At 32.6% G+C, this 24,715-nt stretch overlaps 1 protein-coding gene across 1 annotated transcript in view; it reads left to right on the forward strand.

Annotated features, from left to right (window-relative positions):
- Window positions 1–24,715, forward strand: part of LOC145329319 (uncharacterized) — a 126,721-nt gene that overhangs the window by 79,395 nt on the left and 22,611 nt on the right. The gene's annotated exons all lie outside the window — the stretch shown is intronic.

Consider the following 24,715-nt stretch of genomic DNA (forward strand, 5'->3'; position numbering starts at 1 on the left):
AAATTTAATTTAGATATCTATAACGAAAAAAATTTTGAAAATCGGATTATGAACACCAAAGTTTTGGTGAAATCAACAAAAATAGCCTAAAACCTGCTAAAAAGCAGTCCAACCGCCATAGACGTCCAAGCTTTTTATTTTGGGGGGGGGGTCAAATTTTTTAAGGGGGGGTAAAATAACGCGCAAAGCGATCCGCAAATTTTTTTTACCCGGGGGTAAAATTTGCTTGGAGGGGGTAATTACCCCCCCTGAAATCTGTTGGCAGGGGTAAATTTAGTGTACCCCCCCAAAAATTTACCCCCGGGGTAAAATTTTTTGGGGAGGGTAATTTAAATTTTACTAAATATTCATTATTAAAAATGCGCGCGAAGCACGCAAAATTTTTTTTATCAGATTTTTTTTTTTGGGGGGGGGGGGTATTTAACCCCCAAAAATTGTTTGGGGGGGGGGTAAATACCCCCTCCTAAATGGTTGGGGGTAAATTTTAAATTAGGGGGGGGTAAAATGAAAAAAATTTTGGGGTGCCGTAGGCATTCCCAAAATCGTTTGGGGGGGGTAATCGCCCCATTACCCCACCCTTGGACGTCTATGCCAACCGCCATGGATGTGTGAAAGTTAATTATAATCCTTAGTGATGGGAATGTTGTCATAAAGTTTCAGCCTTCTATCTGTCAAAGGAGCCGAGAAATTCATGTTTTCCCACTTTTTCTCTGACAGACAGACAGACGGACAAACAGACAGACGGACGGACGGACATTTCGAATTATAGAGTAGCTTCGCTACTAAAAAGTAATCAGCTATCAATATCCAATTTGTAGGGTTAATATTCTTCTTTAAGAAGCTACTTGCCTACTTATAATCTAATCATTCTTGTTTAAGAAGATGTAGATTGTTATTGCTGCGCTTCTTATGAAAAAAATATAAAGATTTATAAAGGTTGAATTGTTATTGTTGCCCTACCTATGATCTTGTTTGCTTATTTTTTAAATGTTAGTATTTGAAATATATAACAAAGGAAAGGGTTATTTTGTCTTTCTTTATGATAATTAACTAGCGGCTACACCCCTAGAAGCATCTAGGGGTAGGAGGGGGAAAAGTCAACCTCAGTCTATTTTAAATTTGAGTTTCAAAAGAGTAAAAAAATATTTTTTGTTTGGGGGGGCGTGAAGATACCCTTCTCAAAAATAGTTTAAAACCTTCCCAGGACCTCTAAGAAGTTTCACTGTAAAGGAGACTAATATAGGTTCAGTGGTTAGCGAGATCCTTCGGGATAGACAAAAAACGCTACTACTTTATATGATAGGATAGTGCATCATCACCTTCGTCAAAATGATAGAATATTCAGAACCATAGTTTATTACTTAATCTTCCCATTTATAATTACCTTCATCAAACAAAATTCTATTCAAATATGTATGGTCTTATACTAATTTGCAAAAATATTTGTTTTAAATATGACAATATGCAGACGTGAAGGCCCACCACAGTAAAGCATTGTATGGATTGTGAAGGGATGTGACAATAGACGAAATTAAAATAACTAAATTGTTTCTTATCTATTATTGCTTTAATGCAGGGATCTAAAGGGATAAGATAAAGGCCGAGAAATTAATGTACATCCCCGATGATAAAACAAAAATCTTCCATTACAATTAGTGGTTGAAACCTTTTGTACACTCAACTTAATGAATCAACCAATCCCCAAAGTTGTTAGGCCAACGAATAGGAAAAATTATTATAAAACTATGGGAACTAGTTTTTAAATAGCCCATGGTCCCCTCCCTCCCTTTAATGGAGTGAACTATCCTTGTTTTCATTATAGACTAAATTTTCGATCTTACCAGGAAAGGTGATAAGACAATGGACGATAAATTTATGTAAGCACCTCAATTACAATAAATCTTTTTTTGTAGGTAACACTTTAGTAATAGAAAGGTTAAGGCACTGTTGGTTTGTACAACCCAAAAAAAACATACAAGTTTTTAAGCCAACAAACAACAGATTAGTTTTTCTCACAAGTATAATTTCCAGTCCAGTGTCCCCTCCCTCCTTTGTTTATACAAAGCTTTAATAAATTGTAACACAGAAAGAAATATTGAATAATATAAGGGGAGGTGACCATTGACTGTAAATTACACTGGTCCACAATGTTGTGCTTGATGGCTCAAAAACTTTGGGTACTTTGATTCAATAATTTTGTTCATTACTTTTTGGGATATATAAAAAAATATTATCCATTGTTAATTAATTTACTTGCAATGTGCAAACGTTTTACTCAATAAAATTACAATTAATGAGGGGTAGTTTATAATCATTGAAGATATATATTAATGTATCATCCATTGTCCTATCCCTTTAGATCCCTTAATTCAACAGTTGAACGCGGGGAAAAAAACGATTATTTTTAATGTTATATAGTTCCAATAGCATTCCTCTATACGCGGAAATCTGTCTATAATGTAATTCTTGTTTTTACTTTAAACTAAATTTGACTAAATACTCAATTAAAATACTGAAATTATATCAAAATAAAGGGATCTTTAGAGATAAAACAATGGCTGATAAATTGATGTACATTCCCAATGATGACACAAAAAATTCCCCTTCTGTAGTCCCCAAAGTTGTTAGGCCATCACATAAGAAAACGCTATTTTAACCTTTGTATTAAACAGCACAATCTTCCCTCTCTCTCTGCTAGTTCCCAAAGTCTTATAATAACGTTTTCTTATTCGTTAACTTAAGAACTTTGGGGATTTTTACTAAATTTTTGAATTATGTTATTAATTTTTGGTTAGGTTATTAAGTAAGTAAGGGACAATGGGCTGTTTATTACACTAGTCCCCAAAATTTTACAATAACGTTTTCTTATTCGCTGTCTTCATAACTTTGGGGGCATTTATTAGATTTTGAATGGTTAGGTTATTAAGTATGGTAGTGGTTAAACCAACCAACCAAAATTTAGCAAAAGTCAACAAAGTTGTTAAGAGAGCGAATAAGAAAACATTATCGTAAAACTTTGGGGACTAGTGTAATAAACAGCTAATTGTCCCCCCTCATTCCCGAAGTTTTATAATAATGTTTTCATTTTGTTTGCTTAACAACTTTGGGGACTTTTAATGAATTTTGTTTGGTTAGATTGGTGTATGGTGTCTAAACTTTTCAACCACTAATGGTAAATTACAGAAGGGGTATTTTTGGATGTACTTCAATTTATCGGCTATCGTCTTATCCCTTTAGATCCCTAGGGGTGATAAACATAAATTTTAGTCTCACTTAAAACCGTTTTTGATCCCGCGGAAATCAATTGAATTCGAAGCCATACTGGAAAAATATGTTTAGTTTCGCTTCGAAACCGATAAATATCCGGTGGATTAGAACCAGTTCTCAGCCATACTGAAAAATTATTATAGTCAGTTTTCTATGAATATAAAATGTACAATCAAAAGATTAAACATAAAAAAATGGTGGTAATAATTGTACATATTTATATCCGCAGAAAGCTGACTATAATACGATGTTACAAAAAAATATTATTTATTTGATCATAGATTGTATAACCCTGCTCTATATCCTTTTTTTAAATAAAGTAACAGGATCTATGTGTGTCTCTCTGTCTGTCTGTTACTAAGGATCCTACTATCCGCCCCCAATAATTGTTATAAAACTTTGGGTACCAGTGTAATTTATGGTCTAATGACACCTCCCATGCTCAAAGATATTCATCACATAAATAAATAAAAAGTTTTGATTATTATTTACGTTTCTAATCCAAACACTTCTATATAAAACCCCCGCCCATTTCCTATATTTCAGGGGCGTCCAAGCTTTTTATTTTGGGGGGGGGTAAACATTTTTTAGGGGGGGGGGGGGGTATTTCGTGTTTGGGGGGGGGTAAAATGCCGCAAATTTTTTCCCCCCCACAAAATTTTTACCCCGGGGGTAAAATTTGCTTGGGGGGGGGGGGTAATTACCCCCCCTGAAATCTGTTGGCAGGGGTAAATTTAGTTTACCCCCCCCCAAAATTTACCCCCGGGGTAAAATTTTTTGGGGGGGGTAATTTAAATTTTATTAAATATATAGTATTAAAAATGCGCGCAAAAATTTTTTTTATTAGAGATTTTTTATTTGGGGGAGTAAATACCCCCTCCTACCCCAGGGTAGGGGTAAGCTTTGAATGGGGGGGGGGTAATCGCCCCATTACCCCCCCCCCCTTGGACGCCTATGCTATATTTGTTAAGTATTATAACAAGAAAATGTTAATAACAAAATTTTTAGCTTATAAAAAATGTAAAAAGGTTCGTGTCAAATCGTTTTCAAAAATAGACAAATAACGGACAGATTGACGGACTATATGTAGAAAGATACAATTTATAAACTTTGAAATAAATACATTCAATCTCGAGATGACTATATAAAACTGTTTTTAATATTACATTTTACATTTTTAAATTCATATAAAACTGGATATATTACAATATGATACATGATTTTTCAGTATAGCTTAGAACGGGTTCTGATCCAGCGGATATTAATCTGTTTCGAAGCCATACCGGAAAATCAATTAAGTTACAGACTCATGACAGACAAAGACGTGAATTGTAAAGTAGCTTCGCTCTTATCTATTGTTTTAGTTATTATTTGTTACTAGAGAGAAAAGAGAGGGGACTATGTACCCAAAGTTTTTATATTGACCAAAGGGCGACGTGGTTATTACGGAGGGAAGGGTCAATAGGCTGTATATATTACACTAGTCCCCAAAGTTATATAATAACGTTTTCTAATTCGTAGACTTAACAACTTTTATGACTTTTACTAAATTTTGATTAGTTTATTAAGTTCAAACGTTTCAACCACCAATTTACAGAAGGAGTAATTTTGTAAGTCATTATTAGAGATATACATCAATTTATCGGCCATTGTGCTATCCCTTTTCAATCCTAATATTTCATAATTTTTATTTGTTAGCTTTGTTTTTGTAAATGCATCTATCCTTGTTTTCTTTTCCCGACGACAAATGTTTTTTTTTACAAAACCTCATGTATGTGAAAAAATGTAATATGTGTTAAACTTTCTCTGGGAAGGAGGGGACAAAGTTACGTTAATAACAATACCTATTTTACATAAAACATAGTGCAACATTTGCTTGGTTAATGATAATTAATATTTCATTGTCCTTCGCCATTTTTCCATAGTTAATCTAATCTACAGCTCTTTGGGGAATAGTCCCTTTCGTGGCAACGCCCCTTAAGGGGCAATGCGTCGTATTTAAAAAATGGCTCTTTAAAGGATATTTTAGGTAAGGTTAGGTTATAATTGGTTAGGTGATTGCCCCACAGGTTTAGGCAATTGGCCCCGCAGGGTTAGAGTCCCCGCAGGAGCTAGAAATAGGAGTAAAGCTACTGTGAAAAATTACGAAGAATTGCCCCTTAAGGTGCATTGCCTCGAAAGGGACTATACCCGCTCTTTGCAATAATGCAATAGTATGATTAATCTTTCATTGTGCTAGCACTACCAACTTTGGTTTTACAAAGAATTTTATGTTTTCAGAGAGAGATAGGACAATAAAAGTCAATTGAATCTAATATTAAACTATATCAAAATATAACATTTAGATCTAATTCTACAGTTTTAAAGTTTTTAGCTGACCAATGAACGAGTTTTTTTTTAGGGAGGGATGGGACATTTAGCTGTTTATTACACCAGTTCCCAAAGTTTCATAATTTCTTTTTTTTCGCCTAACAACCCTAGATGATTACTTAAAAATTGAAGGAGAATCCCATTTTTAAGAGTAGTGTATAATTCAGGGATCTTAAGAGATTAGACAATGATGATAAATAAAATTACCCCTTATGTGGATTTAAATCGTTAATTGAATTGATTGAAGTTTGGGCAAAATAAGTTTGAAACCAACTAATCAAAATCCTTAAAGTTATCAAAATTTATGTAGATCAATTTATCGGCCATTGTCTTATCCCATTGGATCCCTGATAAATATCAAAGAAACATGGATGACAAACCTATAAAATCAAAGCTATGAAAGGAGCATGATACTATTTAAGGACACTAGCGACTTCGCACCTAGCCTCTAGGGGTTTTGCCCCAAGAGGTGATAAAAAAAATTTGGACGAAATACGTAAAAGGACCAAGGAAATCCCCTACAAAAAAAGGACCAAGGAAATCCCCTACAAAAAAATGGGGGGGATTTTTTGTTTTTTGGGGGGTTGGGGGTGTCCCACTCCCCAAGAAAATAGCCTAAAACCACTACAGGACCAGTAGGTATATTCCCTGAAGAGTAGAATCCGATCGGTTCAGTGGTTACCGAGATCTTAAGGAACGGACGGACGGACAGACGGACGGACAGACAGACAGACAGACATCGTTCTACTTTGTATTGTAGATTCTTACATTTTTGGGACTTGATTGTAGTGTTATAGTACATAGTTTTAGATCGACAGGACAATTCTAACCAGTTTAAATTAACAAAAAGAGCTAACCAATATGGAAGTACGAACCAAACCTAATTTTAGAGAAGCTTTGCTTTTAAATATTAATAAATCCATTTTCAGTATGGCTTCGAAACCGATTAATATCCGCTGGATTAGAACCGGTTCTTAGATATACTAAAAAAATATGTAAAGCAGCGTATTACAGACAATTTTTCATGAATATTAAAAAATCATATTACTACCAGTATACTGTAAAGTTTCCATGTAAGTGTAGAAGAAAGAATATAATTATTTATTGCATCATATTATAGACAGCTTTCCGCGGATATCAGAATGAAAAATTAAGATTAAAACCAGTTTTCTTCAACCCGCGGTGCCCAAGCTTAGAAAATTGGTTTTAGGTATATGAGTTTTATTTTAAGATACGTAGAAAACTGTCTGTAATACGATCCTATACATAATTTTTCAGTGTGGCTGAGAACCGGTTCTAATCCAGCAAATATTAATCGATTTCAAAGCCATACTGGAAATTTCGTTTTAACTAGGAAATTGGGTATAGCCCCTTTCGTGGCAACGCCCCTGAAGGGGCGTTTCTTCGTATTTTTTTAGTAGCTATTCTCCTACTTCTATCCCCTGTGGGGGGCTCTAACGCTGCAGGGCTAATTGTCTAACCCTGCGGGGCAATCACCTAACCTAAACTAAAATAACCTATTAAGTGCTATTTAAAAAATACGACGAATCGCCCCTTAAGGGGCGTTGCCACGTAATTATCTACATAATAATACATATTTTTCCGTATGCATAAGAGTCGGTTAATTCAGAAGTAAAATTTAATTTAAAATACATACAAATATGTTTGTTTATTTACTTCACCTTACCTTATACGTAATTCATATGGCTTGGTATTTGATGTATTGGTTTGTTTGTTTACATCGATTCTTAAAAATGTGAATAATAAAATATTGCATTGTATACATATTGGAATTCAAACAATCAAATTTAATATTTGAATTTAAAAATGTTAACAGCATTATCTTAAATAATTATTAATTTGTTTGCACATACTCCAAACTTTGAATTGATAGTTATTAATACTCTAATAATTTTAACTGTTGTAACACACACACAATGTTCACTCAGTGTTAATCCTCAAACGGATACATGATTACTACCTGTTTTGACCGCAATGCTACCACATAATGCCACAGTCAAACCTAAAGGACGCACGCTCACATGCACACACTCACACACACACATTTAACACTTAACCAATAAAAAAATTACTGATTTGTTTGTAAAACCGCTAGTTGTATCCTATTATACAAACTAGTAAGGTTTTTTTTAAGAAGCTAAAGATTTCATAAATTACGGAACTAATTGAATTTCCTTTAAAGGGAAGCTTCATATAGGTCCTGGGTTGGTTTTATGCTATTTCATGTTTAGATTTGAGCCCCTAGATGGTATGGGTTATTTTTCTGCCTCCTTCTTACACTAAAAGAGGCGCAACCGCAAGTAAATAATCCTATTATATAAAGTAGTAAGCATTTTTTGTCTGTCCCGAAGGATCTCGCTAACCGCTGAACCGATATTGTTCTGCTTTACAGTAAAGCTTTTTATAGGTCATGGGAAGGTTTTAAACTATTTTTGGGAAGGGTGTCTTCAACCCCCTCCCACCAAAAAATATTTTTTTTATTCTTTTGAACTCAAATTTAAAATGGGATGAGGTCGACTTTCCCCCTCCTACCTTAAGTGCCCCTAGAGGCTTCTAAGGGCGTAGCCGCTAGTACAAATATAAAACATAGAGCAATATAAAAAAAGAATAGATATTATTGATATACAAAATAGAAAGTTTTTTTTTCTGTAGCAAAGGAGTTCTTTTACCGCTGAACCGATATGGTTCTCTGTATGTATGTCTGTCTGTCTATACCAAAGGATCTTGCTAACCACTGAACCAATATGGTTCTCCTTTACAGTGAAGCTTCCTAAAGGTCCTGAGATGGTTTTAGGCTATTTTATTTTTATTACTTATAATAAAATAACAGGGTCTTTATCTGTATGTATGTCTGTCTGTCTGTCTATACTGAAGGATCTCGGTGACCGTTACCGATATAGTTCACCTTTACAGGGTAGTTTCCTATCGGTCCTGAGATGGTTTTAGGCTACTGTATTTGTATTCCTTATAATAAAGTAACAGGAATTCTGTCTGTATGTATGTATGTCTCTAAGGATCTTGATAACCGCTGAATCAATATGGTTCTCCTTTACTGTGGAGATTCCTATAGATCCTGAGGTGGTTTTAGGCCATTTTTTTTATTCCTTATGATAAAGTAACAGGATCATTGTCTGTATGTATGTATGTCAGTCGATCTGTCTGTACTGAAGGATCTCGCTAACCGCTAAAACAATATGGTTCTCCTTTACAGGGTAGCTTCTCATAGAAATCCATCCAAGAGAAATCGCCCCTAGAAAATTTTTTTTTAATTTTCAAAAAACTAATTGGGGACAATGAGGGGTCATAAATAAAGTAACAGGATCTTTGTCTGTCTTTCTGTGGCAAAGGATCTCGCTAACATCTGAACTGATATGGTTCTCCTTTACCGCGAAGCTTCTTATTGAACTGTAAATTGCCCTAGTACCCAAAGTTTTTAACCACGTTCGTTGGCCTAAACACTCTAGGCATTTTTATTGAAATTTGATTGGTATGTTCAAAACTTTTCAACCTATAATTTGAATTTTCCAAAGGTTTTATTTTTTTCATTATTGGGATTGTATATCTATTTATCGTCCAATGCCTTATCCCTTGATATCCGTGATTTAATGGAATACAGGGCAATGCCAATTTCAAATAAATACAATGGCACACAAAGGGCACAGGTCAATAAAAGACAAATAATAAACTAGGATATAAAAATATAAGATAATGATAATCTAAAAAATTGTTAGATGAAGGCAAAGGTCCTAGCTGAGGCACAGCCGCTAGTTATAGACATAGTAAATTGGAAGTAAAATGCAGGAATATACCGATTACATAACCAAGAGGCCGAAACCCCGGGCTAACAAAACTGGTGATAATTTTATAATATTATTATTTAATATTCATGGGAAATTCGTCTGTAATGTAACAAGATGCTATACATTGCTGAGAACCGGTTCCAATCCAGCGGATATTAATCGGTTACGAAGCCATACTGGAAACAACTGGTGTCCAATATAAAAAAACTGATTTTGAATATATATTGGTATATACATATATCTACAGGGATGGAACAATGGACGAAAAATGTTATGAACTAAATTCTGACTTTAATAAAATGGGACAGATAATGGACTTTTATTAAACTTTGATTGGTTGGTTTATTAAGTTGAGAGTCCAGAAGTTTCAACTTCTTATTGTAATCTACAGAAGTCATAATTTTGTGAATTATCAATGGAGATGTACATCAATTTATCGGCCATTGTTTTATCCCATCAGATCCCTGATAAATATCAGAGAAACAACATCCATAAAATCGAAGCTCTGAAATGAACATTAACAATTGTATAAGAGTGGCATAACTGAATAAACATGATACTGCTCCAGGACATCTTACATTGTTAGGACATGTTTATAAAGATGCTTATAACATTGTACCTAGTTGTAACAGGAATTAGTATTCCAAAGAAATAAACAGGATGAATAATTTTTTTTGTCGAAAAGGTTAAAAAATCAACATTGATGTATGACCAATCATTCTGGTACCTTATAATAATCCGAAGTTTTAAATCGATATCGGTGTAAGAATGGACGTACCGACACGAATTATAGAAAAGCTTTGTTTTAAAAAATTCACAATTTCCAGTATGGCTTCGAAACCGATTAGTATCGGCTGGATTAGAACCGGTTCTCAGCAATATTTAAAAAATAAGGATAGCATCGTAAAGAAAATTTTCCACCACGAATATTAAAAAATCATAAAATCATTAAACCAGTTTTAATCTTATTATTAGTAGTAGAGCGAAGCTACTCTATAATTCTTAGTAGAGCGAAGCTACTCTATAATTCGAAATGTCCGTCTGTCTGTCGGTCACGAAGTGGAAGAACATGATTTTCTCAGCTCCTATAAAAGGTAAAAGGCTGAAACTTTTTGACAACATTCCCATAATTAACCCTTTACGGTCGGGGGGGGGGGGGGGTTCTATCTCATTTTCTGTGTGTTAAAGATAAAGAGCCCAAACTGGGTGACTTTTTAAGTATGGGTATGACACATAACTGAGAGTTGGAATTTTTTTAATGTCTCCATCCTGGCGGGCACAGATGCCAGCAAACCTGGCAGGGTCATCCAGGTAAAGAGCAAAAATATTTTTTTGACTTAAACAAAGCATTTTATCTTACCAAAATACTAAAGTATTCTCTAGTAATACATCCTCATATTAGATACAGGTGTCAATTTCAGGTTCCAGGTATGATCCCGCAGGTCCTGATTCTCCAGGTCTTTAGAAATCTTTAAAAGGCTCCTGTGGCCGCAATTTTTGACTTAGAGACTTTAAATTTTAAACTTAAACTTTTCTTACATGTCTACATCCGCCGCCGTTTTCCCGCCGACGGCGGCGGCTGGCAGCTGCCAAGTACAGCTGCGGCCTCTGAAATTTATATTTTGATATTTCAAATATAAAATTTACATAAAGAAAAACATTTTCTGCAAAATCATTTTCTTCTAGCTTCAAAATAAAAAAATTACAGCTGTTTGAAATTTTTAAGTAAAAAGGACCTAAAAACAAAGGTTGTTAAATAAAAGGGTGAAGGAAGCAAAAATTGACTTTGACTTAGTTAAAGTCGGAAATTCATCATAACACAGGGGACTTGCACAAAAAAATTTATCCCTCTAGCTCTAATAGGAACTAAGATAATAGGGGAGGGGCGTTGAACGATGCATAGCAGTGTAAAAAATGAAATGTAAACTTTTTTATCTAAAATTTATTTCCTTCTGGTGATGTTATGAATAATATACCATAAGTCAAATTTTAGTGGATGTTATATGAATATATAAAACTTCTTTACAGCCAAAAAAGCTGATATGTTGATATGTTGATATGTAAGCCAAATAAGCAATAACTTTCATTAATTGCTTACAAGTAATTTATCAAAAGAATAGCATGATTTGGTATATAAGCTAGATAAGCAATGATGGTCATTGATTACTTACAAGTAATTTATCAAAAAAATAGCATAATTTGGTGGTAAATTACTGATAAGCCATAAAAATACTAATTGCTTACTTATATCAGCATTCAACAACAATTAGGTCTTACTTGTGAGATAAAAGAGGGTGGAGTAAATAAATACTATGAAAAAAAGAGAAGATTTGGCTGATATAAGCAAAATAAGCAACAAATGTGATTGATTGCTTATAAGTGATTTATCAAAAAATTGCATGATTTGGTATATAAGCCAAATAAGCATTAAATGTTATTGATTGCTTGTAAGTAATTTATGAAAAAATAGCATGATTTGGTATATAAGCCAATTAAGCAATAATTTTCATTGATTACTTATAAGTAATTTATCAAAAAATTGCATGATTTGGTATATAAGTCAAATAAGCAATGATTTTCATTGATTGCTTATAAGTAATTTACCAAAAAATAGTATTATTTGGTATGTAAGCCAAATAAGCAATAATTTTCATTGATTGCTTACAGGTAATTTATCAAAAAATAGCATGATTTGGTATGTAAGCCAAATAAGCAATAATTTTCATTGATTGCTTACAAGTAATTTATAAAAAAAATAATATGATTTGGTATGTAAGCCAAATAAGCAATAATTTTCATTAATTGCTTGCAAGTAATTTATTAAAAAATAATTTTATTTGGTATATAAACCAAATCCTTATAAGTAAAAGGATATTTGTGTATGTGTGTGTCTGTTTGTATTGAAGGATCTTGCTAATCCCTGAACCAATATACTTCTCCTTTTCATGGTAGCTTCTCATAGGTCCTGGGAAGGTTTATATCTATTTGGAGGGAGGTTACCACCACCATTCTGCCCGTAGAAAAAGGGGAAGATAGTGAATCACACCCAAATTTCAGTTTTAAAAAGTAGAAACTTTTTTGAGGAGGATTCATTTTTTTCTAAGGCAATTTTTCTTTGGAGGGTTGAAGTACTCTCCCAAAATTATTACACTAGTCCCAAAATTTTTATAATAACGTTTTCTTATACGTTGGCTTAACAACTTTGGGGACTTTGTGATTTTGATTGTTTAGATCATTAAGTTGGGTATTCAAATGTTTCAACTACTAATCCACTGAAAGGGTAATTTTGTGTATCATCATTGGGGATATACATAAATTTATCAACCATCATCTTATCCCTATAGTTCCCTGTTTTAATATATCTATCTATCCAGCTAGCTATCAGTTTACCATATCTCATTGTTTTGAAGAAATAAAACAAAAGCAGTATTAAGAATGTTAATAGGCATGATGTAAATATTTGGTGGATGTTTCTTCATTCATGATAATTTAGGCTTGCTATTACCTTATTTTAAAAGTAACAGGATGTCTGTATGTCTGTATCTAATGAAGGATCTTGCTAACCGCTGAACCAATATGGTTCTTCTTTATTGTGATGGTTCATATAGGTACAGATAATGTTTCAGGAAGGGTATCTACATTATCATAAATGGAGGGTTAATGACCACCCCCCCTCCCATATACTCGAGTACCCTTTTAGGCATCTAGGGCATAAGAACAAGTTCAGAAGGATCTCACTAATCACTGAACCAATCAGTTTCTCCTTAACAAGGTAGTTTCTCATAGGTCACAGAAAAGGTTAATAACTATTTGGGGTAGGGTACCACCCACCTCCGAAGAGAAATAAACAAAAATAAACTAATATAAAACATTTTATGGTTTTGAGATTCAACTCCTCTTCTCAAGTGCCCCTAGATGCCTCTAGGAGCATAGCCACTAGTAAACAATAACTTCATTGATTGCTTACAAGTAAATTAGTAAATTAGTTATAAGCAATCAATGAAAATGATTGCTTTTTTGGCTTATATACCAAATCATTCTATTTTATGATAAATTACTTGTAAGCAATCAATAAAAGTTATTGCTTATTTGGCTTACATACCTAATCATGCTATTTTTTGATAAATTACTAGTAAGCAATCAATGAAAATTATTGCTTATTTGGCTTACATACCAAATCATGCTATTTTAGATAAATTACCTGTAAGCAATCAATGAAAATTATTGCTTATTTGGCTTACACACCAAATGATACTATTTTTTGGTAAATTACTTATAAGCAATCAATGAAAATAATTGCTTATTTGGCTTATATACCAAATCATGCAATTTTTTGATAAATTACTTATAAGTAATCAATGAAAATTATTGCATATTTGGCTTATATACCAAATAATGCTATTTTTTCATAAATTACTTACAAGCAATCAATCACAATAAATGCTTATTTGGCTTATATACTGAATCATACTATTTTTTGATAGATTACTTACAAGCAATCAATAAAAATTAATGCTTATTTGGCTTATATACTAAATCATGCAATTTTTCGATAAATTACTTATAAGCAATCAATCACATTTGTTGCTTATTTTGCTTATATCAGCCAAATCTTCTCTTTTACTTACAAGCAATCAATCACAATAAATGCTTATTTGGCTTATATACGAAATCATGCAATTTTTTGATAAATTACTTATAAGCAATCAATCACAATAAATGCTAATTTGGCTTATATACCAAATCATGCAATTTTTTGATATATTACTTATAAGCAATCAATCACAATAAACGCTTATATGGCTTATATACCAAATCATGCAATTTTTTGATTAATTACTTATAAGCAATTAATCACATTTATTGCTTATTTGGCTTATATACCAAATCATCCAATTTTTTGATAAATTACTTATAAGCAATCAATCACATTTGTTGCTTATTTGGCTTATATCAGCCAAAGCTTCTCTTTTTTTCATAAACTGCTTACAGGAAGGAAGGGATTAATTATTACTCCTCCTTCTTTTTCTTCACTTTAACTTATATAAGCCACTTTTACTGTAAATGACTGAGTATTTATTTACTCCACCCTCTTTTATCACACAAGTAAGACCAAATTGTTGTTGAATGCTGATATAAGTAAGCAATTAGTATTTTTCTGGCTTATCAGTAATTTACCACAAAAATGGCACAATGGCACATTTAAGTAAGCCAAAAAAAATGTTAATTGCTTACTTACACGTTTTGAGATTACTAGGGATAAGTTGCTGCAAGCGTATTCATTTTATGTTGTTTTAACTAATATTTTGTATTTTAATTAAACAAAGCTAATTAAGTTATTTTACATGTTCCATAGTGTAAAAAAACAGGCCATACTGACAGACAGACGAACATATGGATAAACTATAATTATATAGAGAAGCTGCGCTTCCATTAAAAGGAAAGATGTTAATCAAACCTAAAATAATGAAATATACAATGTACATATGTATATTTATAATATTTCTAAAAGCGAAGCTTTTCTGTAATTAGGGTCGGTCCGTTCGTCCGTAACGGATAGCTTTTTTCGTTAATTTAGGTATGTTAGAATTGTCCTATCGATTTCAAATTTTGCATGGTGATTTCTTTAATAATTAGGTACGATTTAGAAAGCGTAGCAACTCTATAAGCATTACCAAAATGTCCGTACGTCCATTTTAAACATGTTGATTTTTTTACTTTTTTAACAACAAATTTTGATGTGATCTATTCATCCGATTGATCTGATTTTTGGTATATTGATTCCTGGGACCACAAAGTATAATGTTATAAGCGAAGCAACTCTATAATCAAGTCCTAAAAATGTAAGTATGTCCATAAACATTATCCTGTATAATGGATGTTGTCATCCTTGTTACTATATATTTTGGATGGTGCTATAAAAAGACCAAAATACATATTGTTAGAACTTTTAGTAAAAAAGCTTCTTTCGTGGTTCTTTTGATTTGACTTGATTTTAGATTTTTCAGCTGGGTATAATACTTTTAAAAAGCGAAGCTTTTCTATAATAAGGGTCGGTCCGTCCGAACGTCTGTCCATAATGGATAGCTTTTTTTTTGTTAATTTAGGCATGTTAGAATTGTCCTCTCGATTTCAAACTTTACATGGTGATTACTAAAGTAGTTTAGTACGATTTAGAGAGCGTAGCAACTCTACAATCATTACCAGAAGGTCTGTACATACATTTTAGACATGTTGATTTTTTAACTTTTTTAACAAAAAAAATTTATGTGATTAAATTATCCTATTGATCTGATTTTTGGTATACTGATTCCTGGGACAACAAAGTAAAATATTGTAAGCGAAGCAACTCTATAATCAAGTTCTAAAAGTGTCTATAAACATTATTCTGTATCCAGCAGTTTTTCAACAAATTTACTTACAATTTTTAATATTCTGACTATTCAGTTCTGACACTATCCAAATGTGAAAATGTGTTTCTTGGTTTTCTGTTATGCCAAATTCAGCCAAAAATTTTGACGTATCTTGTTCTCGGCTAAACCAATATGAAAAATAGATAAATATATAAAATATTTATAATAGGTAAAAAAGTTAAAATTAGAAAGAATAAATCTATTAAAATATTTTTAGGCTTGGTTGATAAGCTAAAAACACCATAACTCCATAACACCATAGTAAAGTCTGTCTGTTTGTGTGTATGTATGTTTGTACCGAAGGATCTTGCTAACTGCTGAACCAATTGGGTTCTCCTTAACAGAGTAGCTTCTCATAGGTCCTCAGAAGGTTTATGACTATTTTGGGGGAGGGTACAACCACCCTCCCAAGAGAAATCGCCCCTAGAAAAAAAATACCCCCCCCCCAAATTTTATAAATTTTTTTAACTAAATTTAAAAATTAATTTTTTTTCTTTTCTTTTAAAATCTAAAATAATAAATTGGGTTATAAAATTCGACCCTCCCTTACTCAAGTGCTCTTAGAGGCATCTAGGGGCATAGCCGTTAGTGTTTAATATATAGACAAGACCATTTTTGTTTCGGATTATGTAACTAAGCCTTTCCTTATTGTACAAAGCAAATGTTAATATTATGAGTATTACTTCTAATTAAGAATAATTAGAATATGAGATAAAAAGAATGGTTGGAGGAGAGTTATATATATTAATATTGCAGCCTCTCTGTAATGAAATTCTATAAAGAAATTAGCATCATATTTAGTAGCTGGACAAAGTATCTCAAGAAATCCAGCTTGTTACGTCATAAAAATGAGGATTTATTTATCTCTTTTTTAGGAATTTTGTCCAGCTACTCATATGTAGTCAATTATAATTGATTTTATTTGAAAACATACATAATTTGCTTGAATAATATGGATTAATCACCCATGACTGTAGCACATCCGCTTGTTGTCAGGAAGGTGGGAAGGTTTTGATCTTGGCCCAACTCTGCATCATAGCCAAAGACATTAATAGTGGTTCCTACTACTCCTTAGTCAAGTTTAAGAGTTTAAGAAGGGGGAATGCCTTGGCCCAAAACATGCACAATTTAATACCTTGCACACTGCACAATTAGGACTTCAAGTCCAAGGTTGTGCAATCAAAGGGTTGGTTGTTTAAAGGTTGCAATGCACAGTGATCATAATTTTTAACCCTTACAGCTCAGATATATACAAAGTAATGGCATCTTATTTTCATAATTTTGCTCACTTTATCTATATGATTATTGAAATAAAATAGAAATTGGTTAGATCATTTTCTTTTTGATTGATAAAAATTGCATTATTAATAATGATTAATGATTTCTTATGTCATTGCTTTAAATAATACTAGCGGATTCGCCCCTAGCCTCTAGGGGCTTTGTCCAAAGAGGTAATTTAAAAATAAAAAAAAAAAATTTAAGGGGAAGACTCCAAAAATAATTAAGGGGGATATTTTTTTTGTTGCTGAAAAAATTACCTAAAACCACCACAGGACCAGTGATGTATTCCATAAAGAGTAGAATCTGATTGGTTCAGTGGTTACCAAGATCAGACGGACAGACAGACATCATTCTTCTTCGTACTATAAATAAATTAGCACATTATTTTTGGTATATTAACTCATTGTTGGGTTTCTCTGATATTTGTTGTGACCAGTCATTTGAAAATTGGTTACTTCGTGCAAAGAAGTAATAGAAAACAATTGTTTTTTTTTTGCAGTTTTCTGTTTATCTATAATGATACCCCCCTTTTTAGAAAGAATATTACATCATTTTATATTATAGGGGCTTTGGCCAAAGATGTATTTAAAAAAAAATTTAGTACCTCTGGTGCTGCGACCACCCCATTTTAAATTAACCGCCTAAAAAATTAGGGGATTAAATTGTTTTTTTTTGGATGGGGGTTGTTTGTGGGTGTCCCACTCCCCAAGAAAATAGCCTAAAACCACAACAGGACCAGTAGGTATATTCCCTGAAGAGTAGAATCCAATCAGTTCAGTGGTTACCGAGATCTTAAGGGACAGACAGACAGACGGACGGACAGACATCAAGCTACTATTTATTCTTATGTGTCTATGCATACATTTAAAACTGATGGTTTGATTCAATTATCTTTCTAAGATTTTTAAGTTAAGTTATCTACTAAAGTATAATTAATTTGAAAAGTATAAAACCTTGTTATACAAAGAACAAGGATGACAACATCCATAAAAGCGAAGCTTTGAAACGGTAGAACAAACAAACATCAACACTTGTGTAGTAACAGAACTGAATATTCAGAATATAAATGTATAAAAGTCTAATGAAACAAAATTGTAAGTTAATCTGCTGAAAAACTGCTTAAATTCAGGATATTGTTTAATGACATACTTACAATTTTTAGGACTTGATTATAAAGATGCTTCGCGTATAACAATGTACTTTGTTGTCCTAGGAATCAGTATTCCAAAAATTAGATCAATCAGATAATTTTATCACATAAAAATTTGATTCTAAAAAAGTTAAAGAGCAACATGTTTAAAACGGATGTACGGATTTTCTGGTAACAATTATAGATTTACTTCGCTTTCTAAATTGTACCTAAATACTACAGGAATCATCATGCAAAGTTTAGAATCAATAGGACAATTCTAACCTATTTAAATTAACAAAAAGAGCAAACTGTTTGTGATGGACAGACAGACAGACCCTAATTATAGAAAAGCTTCGCTTTTAAAAAACATCTTGAATTTGTATACACTGTACATTGCTTAACTTATAAAAGCTAATACAAAAAATGAAATTCCAAATCAGGTAAAGTGGTGTATACCCTTGACCAACAACAAGTGTAATTGGAAATTTCCAGAGAAGAAAAAAAGCAATTGTTTTTGTACTAATACCATTCTATGTACATTTAATCCTTATTGCATCCTGTGCATCACATGGCATTTATAACCTTTACAGGTACACACTTGCACTTTAGTATCTGTCAAGAAAAAGTAAAAACAAGAATGATTTCATTACAAATAAAAAGAAGACCTTTAGTGGCAACCCCTCCTAAGGGGCGTTTTGTTGTATTATCACAGTAGCTTTTCCCCTATATCTAACCATGTGGGGCCAATTGCCTAACCCTGCGTCAAGGCGTCCAAGCTTTTTTTTTTGGGGGGGGGATGGGGGGGTACAAATTTTTTAGAGGGGGGGAATTTTTTTGTTAGAAATTTTTTTTTTTTTTTGGGGGGGGGGGGGTATTTACTCCCCACAATTGTTTTGGTGGGTAAATACCCCCTCCTAAATGGTTGGTGGTGCCGTAGGCATTCCCAAGGTAGGGGTAAATTTTAAATAGGGGGGGTAAAATGAAAAAAAATTTGGGGTGACTATTCGTTTGGGGGGGGGGTAATCCCCACTTTACCCCCCCCCCCCCCTCCTTAGACGTCTATGCCTGCGGGGCAATCACCTAACTTAACATAACATAATCAAAAGCTACTGTAAAGGAACGCCACTTAAGAGGTGTTGTCACGAATGGGGCTTAACCCAAACCTTCCTTCCTTCCTGTAAATCACCCCTTTTTTAACACCTTAGACAACATGAAAAGGTTTTCAAGTAAAAATCACTTGAATAAGAGTCACATAATATAAAGTAACTATTAACTATCTAAGTTTATTTTGCTCTGACAATTCTTTTCTCCTTCATTGATCTTTATCTTTTCAGTCAATACCATTATTTCAATAAATGATGACCTATCGGTCCATCATTTATTCCTTCGAGTAAAAAATATTCATTCCTAAACAAAAAACTGGATAGGAATACCCCATTTTGTTAATCTCCTTGATATAATTTTCATTTAGGTTTTCCATTTTTTTCTGTAAAAAGAGGCAATTATTTGTCAACTATTTTTTTGTATATTTTTTATACTAAGTCACTTTAAGTTATTTGAAAAAATATGAAAAATCAAAAGTCTAAATCAAACTTCTACAAATATTTCCTCATAAGTTATTATATTGTATTAAGACAATTACAGCATTCTCTATCATTTCTATATAGAAAAGAAAATATGAAATAAACTTTTTGTTTTTGTACACACAAAAAAAGTAAAAGGTCAAGGATTGAAAAATAACAAGATTATTAAACTTTTTGTTTCAGGTTTAGATCAAAAACATATTTTGAAAAAGACCAAATTGTGTCAAAAATGATCCATGTGATGTCATAAAAATGAGGGATTATCTATCTTTTTTAGGGATTTTATTCAAACTTCTACTCTCATCTTCCTCATTTTTATGACGTCACATTGAACATTTTTGGTCTTTGTCGAAAATAGTTAAAATAGCCATTTCTTGCGTAAATTTTTAAAGGGTTATAAAAGATTAGAGAACAAAGTAAAAAAAATCTTGTAAATATAATTTTTTCAATAACTCTTATGTAAAAACTGTTGGTTTCTGGTAATCATTGAACAGATATAGTCAACAAGTGATTTAATACTTTTGTTAGAATACAATTTATAGAAAAGATATTATCTTATTACAAATCCTAAAAAATTGCTTATTCGGTGAATTTATTTGTTGTTTCTGTACAAGCAGTATCAAAATGTTTTCACCAAAAATTTTAATCTGCAGAAGGGGTATTTCTGTTTATCATCTTGGGGGGATGTATGTTAATTTAATTCCCATTGTCTTTTCCTTCAGTTCCCTGACTATTCTTCAAAACGTCAAATGCTTTGTCAATATTAATATCTTTGCTTTATAATAAATCTAAAGTATAGATGTATAATTAGACAACCTGGATCCCCCTGTTGAGGACCTTTTTTGTCTGCTAGCAAATTGCTTTCTGCTCTTTTGTAGCGACTTGGCTGTGTCAATATTCCCGACAATGTTGATTGATTTTCAAAGACCCAATTGAAATTCGTCACAGGGTCTTTGGGAAGGGAACAAACAGTTGTTAAACTCTTTCCCCTCTGTAATGTTTTACTAAAATGGCATTATAAATGTGTTGGTGTCGTGTTGAATGTAATATAAGTTCTTGCTTCCAAATCTTTTAATCCTTTTAGGATGTTTATGTTAGTCAGTTTGTAACACCATTACTATTATAATATAATATTACTAGCGGCTACGCCCCTAGAGGCCTCTAGGGGAACTTGAGGAGGGGAGAGTCAAATTTGATAACCCAATTTATTATTTTAGATATTTTAAAAAAAAAGTAAAATAAAAATTGGGGGGGGGGGGGGTTGAATTTTTTTATGCGCATTCATTATATTAGTATATCAAATGCTACTCCAAGTTCAAACTGACATAAATTAATTATTGACAAAAATCACATTGAGGATCTAGTGAAATGTTTGAAATTCTGTGTTCGAGAAAATAGTTCGATAAAGAATAGTTAATAATAAAGTCTTTATTTTTATAATTTTTAAGAAACAAAAAAATTGTTAAGTTCTTATAAAAAAGTTCAAGTTTTTCCTTTCAATGTGCAAAAAAAAATTGTCCGGAAATTAATGTGCTATTTTTTCGTGCTTACAGGAAAAAAAGATTTTAAAGAAAAAATGAATGAAAGAGAAATATTAACTAAAATAGAAGAGGATTCGTATTATAGACGGAAATATACAGCAACCAATAATTATAATTAACAAATTAACCCCGTAGATTGAAATTTATGGTAGAAAAATTTGGACACTGCTAGATTGTATTATGAGGATTTATTAATAGTTATTTCTTTCATCGTAATATAAACGGCTTTCCGCGGATATAGAAGGTACAATGTATATTCGTAGAAAGCTGAATATAATACGATGCTAGACATGGTTTTTTCGTATGGATGAGAACCGGTTCCTATCCACCGGATTCGAATGAATACGAGAAATAGTATTATTTCTAGTCTAATGGTCAGACTTAACATGTAGAGTAACTTTGTGTAAAAAGATTGTTTGCATATTTAATAGCGAAGCTTTTCAATAATTAAGGTCGGTCCGTCCGTCCGTACGTCCGAGACGGATAGCTTTTTTTTGTTAATTTAGGCATGTCAGAATTGTCCTATCGATTTCAAACTTTACATGGTGATTCCTTTAGTAGTAAGGTACAATTTAAAAAACGTAGCAATTCTATAATCATTACCAGAATGTCGGTACGTCCATTTTAAACATGTTGATTTCAATAAATGTTTGTGTGATCTAATTATCCGATTTATCTGATTTTTTGTATACTGATTCCTGGGACAACAAAGTACAATATTATAAGCAAAGCAACTCTGTAATCAAGTCCTAAAAATGTGAGTATGTCTAAAAATGTCCAAAAAACATTATCCTGTATCAAGAAGATTTTCTACAAATTTACTTACAATTTTGCTTTGACTCTTTTAAATTTTATTCTGATTATTCAGTTATGACAATGTCCTACCGTTTCAGAGCTTCGCTTTTATGGATGTTGTCATCCTTTTTTATGAATGTACTGTCAATAAGTATTTATAATTAGGCATTATGTTAATCTGTTAATTTCTCTAAATGCTAATTGGAAAATGAGTTATTTATAAAGCTTTACAGGGTGTCTAAAAGATCAGCTATGTGACGTCATAAAAATGAGGGATTATCCATCTCTTTTTTTTTAGTTTTTTTTTACAAATTACAAAACTTTTGGCCGAAAAATCACAAATTACGTCATATTGGAATAATGAACCATTCTAATATGACGTTATATTTTTATTGGGATCATGGAAAGAAAACAAAGTCATTCCTAATTAGGACAGAAGTCACTGGAAATTGGTCTAAGGAAGGCTACTTATGTCCTTCATCTAACAAAATCTAACTTAAGGGAGGTGACTTATGTCCTTTGTCTGACAAATTCTTACATTAAGAAGGCTGCTTATGTCCTTCAAGTTGCAAAACTTAGCTTTTCTGTCCTTCACATAGCAAAACCTCACAAAACATAGCATTTCTGTCATTCACATAGCAAATTCTTGCAAAACATAGCAAATTCTTGCAAAACATAGCATTTATGTCCTTCACATAGCAAATTCTTGCAAAACATAGCAAATTCTTGCAAAACATAGCATTTATGTCCTTCACATAGCAAATTCTTGCAAAACATAGCAAATTCTTGCAAAACATAGCATTTATGTCCTTCACATAGCAAATTCTTGCAAAACATAGCAAATTCTTGCAAAACATAGCAAATTCTTGCAAAACATAGCATTTCTGTCCTTCACATAGCAAATTCTTGCAAAACATAGCAAATTCTTGGAAAACTTAGCATTTCTGTCCTTAACATAGCATTTTGGTCCTTCACATAGCAAAATCTCACAAAACATCAGAACACACATAACAAGAGTTTTTACATAATACATTAAGATTATCAATTATGCATTTAACTCTGCATAAATTATGATAATTCATTATTATTACCCCTCCCCCCCCATATTTAAAATTTACCCCTGCATAAATTATGATAATTTATGCTGAGTTAAATGTACTGTTTGAACTTCTATCTAACAGGATATGAAAACTTAATCAGAACACACATAACAAGAGTGTTTACATAGTACATACAGATTAACAATTATTCAATTGGCCCCTTTTCAGTCTATCATATGACATGGGAAGGAGGTTGAGGAGCATTTTATGCAGCCTAAATTCCACTATGCTATGCCACTTTTCCTAAAAGGCGTCATAGCTGGCCTCTTTTGTGTCCATCGTATGACATGGGAGGTTGTGACACAAAAGAGGCCAGCTATGGTGCCATGTAGGAAAAGTGGCATTGCATTCTAGGGCCTAAAAGGCGTCATAGCTGGCCCCTTTTCAGTCCATCATATGACATGGGAAGGAGGTTGAGGAGCATTTTATGCAGTTTAAATTCCCAAGAATGCAATGCCACTTTTCCTACATGGCACCACCTCCCATGTCATATGATGGACACAAAAGAGGCCAGGTATGACGCCTTTTAGGAAAAGTGGCATAGCATAGTGGAATTTAGGCTGCATAAAATGCTCCTCAACCTCCTTCCCAAGTCATATGATGGACTGAAAAGGGGCCAATTGAATAATTGTTAATCTGAATGTACTATGTATACACTCTTGTTATGTGTGTTCTGATTAAGTTCTCATATCCTGTTAGATAGAAGTTCAAACAGTACATTTAACTCAGCATAAATTATCATAATTTATGCAGGGGTAAATTTTAAATAGGGGGGGGGGGAGGGGTAATAATAATGAATTATCATAATTTATGCAGAGTTAAATGCATAATTGATAATCTTAATGTATTATGTAAAAACTCTTGTTATGTGTGTTCTGATTTAGTTCTGATCTCCTGGTAGAAAAAGGTCAGAAAAACCTATGTTTTGTGAGATTTTGCTATGTGAAGGACCAAAATGCTATGTTAAGGACAGAAATGCTAAGTTTTCCAAGAATTTGCTATGTTTTGCAAGAATTTGCTATGTTTTGCAAGAATTTGCTATGTTTTGCAAGAATTTGCTATGTTTTGCAAGAATTTGCTATGTGAAGGACATAAATGCTATGTTTTGCAAGAATTTGCTATGTTTTGCAAGAATTTGCTATGTGAAGGACATAAATGCTATGTTTTGCAAGAATTTGCTATGTTTTGCAAGAATTTGCTATGTGAAGGACATAAATGCTATGTTTTGCAAGAATTTGCTATGTTTTGCAAGAATTTGCTATGTGAAGGACATAAATGCTATGATTTGCAAGAATTTGCTATGTTTTGCAAGAATTTGCTATGTTTTGCAAGAATTTGCTATGTGAAGGACATAAATGCTATGTTTTGCAAGAATTTGCTATATTTTGCAAGAATTTGCTATGTTTTGCAAG

This window comes from Acartia tonsa, chromosome 10, assembly GCF_053477335.1.
Source record: "Acartia tonsa isolate MP-2025a chromosome 10, ASM5347733v1, whole genome shotgun sequence".
NCBI classification, from domain to species: Eukaryota; Metazoa; Arthropoda; class Copepoda; order Calanoida; family Acartiidae; genus Acartia; species Acartia tonsa.